This window comes from Vespula vulgaris, chromosome 4 (assembly GCF_905475345.1).
Source record: "Vespula vulgaris chromosome 4, iyVesVulg1.1, whole genome shotgun sequence".
NCBI classification, from domain to species: Eukaryota; Metazoa; Arthropoda; class Insecta; order Hymenoptera; family Vespidae; genus Vespula; species Vespula vulgaris.
The window spans coordinates 1,894,663-1,899,601 of NC_066589.1; positions in this window are offsets into that span (position 1 = coordinate 1,894,663).

Below are 4,939 nucleotides of genomic sequence, written 5' to 3' on the forward strand. Positions count from 1 at the left end.
ACACACGAATACACGCATATCATATATAAGTAAATAAATCAGCAACTGTATAGAAATTTTGTATTTTAGCGTGAAGTAGTATAGCTAGGCCGGAAATTTGATATCATGCCGAGCTTGTAACTTTAAGCGAAGTACTCTGTTTATGATATGTATTCGCACATGATTTATTGAGAAAATTGCTAAGCATGATGCTATATATTACATGGTAACCTTTTTTACAACTCTTCTATATAACTATTCTTCTTCATTGGACCTTGTCCGGATATGAATTCTGCTATAAATAAGAGAATAACAAAATTTAATAATAGAACGAATATACACATACACATTACTCTTTAACATATAATATATGTATATATTTTCGTTTTTATTTTTTATTCAAATTTCGTACTCAAGCATTGCCAATCATACGTATAGGTGGGAAAATTCAACAATTTGATTCTCGTTCGTCGTGTCTCCTGATAAAACAATGTTCCAGTGTAGACATCTAATTAAATAAGAGCAGTGACTGCTCTCGTTCGTATCGTGGTCTCGCGAAGTAGCTCTCACGATCCGATTGCACCGACCAACGGCCTGGAATTCGTCTGAATTGAAGTATAAAGAGAGCGCGAGAGAAGTCAAACGTGTTCGTAAATTGTTAAAGATAGTTGGGAGAAATTTTCTACAATTTGCTTATATTTTGCTCCTACTCAAAAATTCCTAGCATTTTGTTTAATCTGAAAAAAATTTATATAATTTCAAAAAGTATCCAAATATCTTCTATTCACTGTATGAACGAATTTCAATCCGTTCATATTTTAAGTGATAATTAACGTTACATTTTATTCAATTTCTATTAATCCACTTTTATTAATAATTTCAATAATTAATAATTAAGTAATTTAATTACTAATAATCATTTTAATTAATTTGTTAGGAAGGCTATATTTTAAAAAGCATCTCATTCATCAAACCAAAGTTGAAACAAGGATAGTTAATCTTCAAATTGCAATCGAATTAGCATGAGAAGTTTCTAGAGTTTGAACTCGTTCAAAATGCATAATCAAATTAATCAACCGTGCGCGTTCTACATACATACATACATACATACACACACACATATATATATATGCAATAGGGTTGCAAGTTCTATGTCTCTTTAATACGTTCAATCCACGTTGTGTCCATGCATGTATACATAATCGTCCATTTCATCGTATCGATAATAATGCTGATCTTCCTTGGAGGAGTTGATACGTATATATCTCTATATATGTATATATGTATATATATGTACGGTCGACTTTTACGTGACGTTATCGTCCGAATCGCATAGTTGTGCGATTACGTGGATCACGGCTATGTCATATAATGTATATGCGATTGTCTCTGTAACGTGTTCCAAAGGTGATACCTCTAAGCATGACTATGCACAGCAATATCATTTTTGAATAAGTATCATCGAGAAGGTTCCACGTTCGATGAATGTTCGATAAATGTTCAAAGTTGTATGTATGCATATATAGGATATTTGGTTTATTTCAACAAATCAGAACATCTAATGTGGGACTGAATTTAACAAAATAATTATTTTACAGATTTGTTCGGTATGAAGGAACAGAACAAATTTTTGTTGTAGATCAACTAAGAAATTTCAGTCAAATCCATCATTTTAAATCCCACCATATATTTTACTCTATTAGTCGGATGAATTTAGCAACGTACAATATGGGGTTATACAGTAATATAAAATGCTTTAAATTATAAACATATGAGTTTCCAAGGAATATAACCCCGTATCGTATAAGATGTAATCCTACATATGAATGCGGACCGCTAAATAATATTTTGTAAACAACGGCCGACCTACTTACGAAATCAATTAGGTTCACTCAAATTGTTAATTTAAGAAGCATAAAGGTACGTCCTTTATTTACAATAGCAGTATAATGTAACATATTGTACTAAAATGGATGAGAATGTATTATACTATAGCATAAGTAACATGTAAAAATAAATATTTGTATGAATATAAAACGCAATACATTTAATATGTATCATTAAAAAAGATGAAAATAAAAATAATTAATATAGGTAAATCCAGTGTGTTTTTAATTATATCCTAACATTTTATTCTTTATCCTACCCTAATATCCATAATATTCAAAAAACAGAAACTCCTCCTACAAATTCTCGATAAAGCGAAAATTCAACTCACAAATTAAGTATTGTAAAAGGGTCACATGATGTGACAAGAGGTAGCACGAGCAAATGTGCCACCTACAGGTAAGTTATGCTCTCCTGATCGAAATTTCAAATTCTAGCGACCGCGAAAACTTCTCTAGGCAAACCAGATTTGTAACAGGATCATATGATGTGACAAGAGGTGGCACGAGCAATTCTCCCACCTCCGGGTCAGTTATACTCTCCTGATCGAAATTTCAAATTCTAGCGACCGCGAAAACTTCTCTAGGCAAACCAGGTTTGTAACAGGATCATATGATGTGACAAGAGGTGGCACGAGCAATTCTCCCACCTCCGGGTCAGTTATGCTCTCCTGATCGAAATTTCAAATTCTAGCGACCGCGAAAACTTCTCTAGGCAAACCAGGTTTGTAACAGGATCATATGATGTGACAAGAGGTGGCACGAGCAATTCTCCCACCTCCGGGTCAGTTATACTCTCCTGATCGAAATTTCAAATTCTAGAGACCGCGAAAACTTCTCTAGGCAAACCAGGTTTGTAACAGGATCATATGATGTGACAAGAGGTGGCACGAGCAATTCTCCCACCTCCGGGTCAGTTATACTCTCCTGATCGAAATTTCAAATTCTAGCAACCGCGAAAATTTCTCTAGGCAAACCAGGTTTGTAACAGGATCATATGATGTGACAAGAGGTGGCACGAGCAATTCTCCCACCTCCGGGTCAGTTATACTCTCCTGATCGAAATTTCAAATTCTAGAGACCGCGAAAATTTTTCCAGGCAAACCAGGTTTGTAACAGGATCATATGATGTGTCAAGAGGTGGCACGAGCAATTCTCCCACCTCCGGGTCAGTTATACTCTCCTGATCGAAATTTCAAATTCTAGAGACCGCGAAAATTTTTCCAGGCAAACCAGGTTTGTAACAGGATCATATGATGTGACAAGAGGTGGCACGAGCAATTCTCCCACCTCCGGGTCAGTTATACTCTCCTGATCGAAATTTCAAATTCTAGAGACCGCGAAAATTTTTCCAGGCAAACCAGGTTTGTAACAGGATCATATGATGTGACAAGAGGTGGCACGAGCAATTCTCCCACCTCCGGGTCAGTTATGCTCTCCTGATCGAAATTTCAAATTCTAGCGACCGCGAAAACTTCTCTAGGCAAACCAGGTTTGTAACAGGATCATATGATGTGACAAGAGGTGGCACGAGCAATTCTCCCACCTCCGGGTCAGTTATGCTCTCCTGATCGAAATTTCAAATTCTAGCGACCGCGAAAACTTCTCTAGGCAAACCAGGTTTGTAACAGGATCATATGATGTGACAAGAGGTGGCACGAGCAATTCTCCCACCTCCGGGTCAGTTATACTCTCCTGATCGAAATTTCAAATTCTAGCAACCGCGAAAATTTCTCTAGGCAAACCAGGTTTGTAACAGGATCATATGATGTGACAAGAGGTGGCACGAGCAATTCTCCCACCTCCGGGTCAGTTATACTCTCCTGATCGAAATTTCAAATTCTAGAGACCGCGAAAATTTTTCCAGGCAAACCAGGTTTGTAACAGGATCATATGATGTGTCAAGAGGTGGCACGAGCAATTCTCCCACCTCCGGGTCAGTTATACTCTCCTGATCGAAATTTCAAATTCTAGAGACCGCGAAAATTTTTCCAGGCAAACCAGGTTTGTAACAGGATCATATGATGTGACAAGAGGTGGCACGAGCAATTCTCCCACCTCCGGGTCAGTTATACTCTCCTGATCGAAATTTCAAATTCTAGAGACCGCGAAAATTTTTCCAGGCAAACCAGGTTTGTAACAGGATCATATGATGTGACAAGAGGTGGCACGAGCAATTCTCCCACCTCCGGGTCAGTTATGCTCTCCTGATCGAAATTTCAAATTCTAGCGACCGCGAAAACTTCTCTAGGCAAACCAGGTTTGTAACAGGATCATATGATGTGACAAGAGGTGGCACGAGCAATTCTCCCACCTCCGGGTCAGTTATGCTCTCCTGATCGAAATTTCAAATTCTAGCGACCGCGAAAACTTCTCTAGGCAAACCAGGTTTGTAACAGGATCATATGATGTGACAAGAGGTGGCACGAGCAATTCTCCCACCTCCGGGTCAGTTATACTCTCCTGATCGAAATTTCAAATTCTAGCAACCGCGAAAATTTCTCTAGGCAAACCAGGTTTGTAACAGGATCATATGATGTGACAAGAGGTGGCACGAGCAATTCTCTCACCTCCGGGTCAGTTATGCTCTCCTGATCGAAATTTCAAATTCTAGCGACCGCGAGAACTTCTCTAGGCAAACCAGGTTTGTAACAGGATCATATGATGTGACAAGAGGTGGCACGAGCAATTCTCCCACCTCCGGGTCAGTTATACTCTCCTGATCGAAATTTCAAATTCTAGAGACCGCGAAAATTTTTCCAGGCAAACCAGGTTTGTAACAGGATCATATGATGTGACAAGAGGTGGCACGAGCAATTCTCCCACCTCCGGGTCAGTTATGCTCTCCTGATCGAAATTTCAAATTCTAGCGACCGCGAAAACTTCTCTAGGCAAACCAGGTTTGTAACAGGATCATATGATGTGACAAGAGGTGGCACGAGCAATTCTCCCACCTCCGGGTCAGTTATACTCTCCTGATCGAAATTTCAAATTCTAGAGACCGCGAAAATTTTTCCAGGCAAACCAGGTTTGTAACAGGATCATATGATGTGTCAAGAGGTGGCACGAGCAAT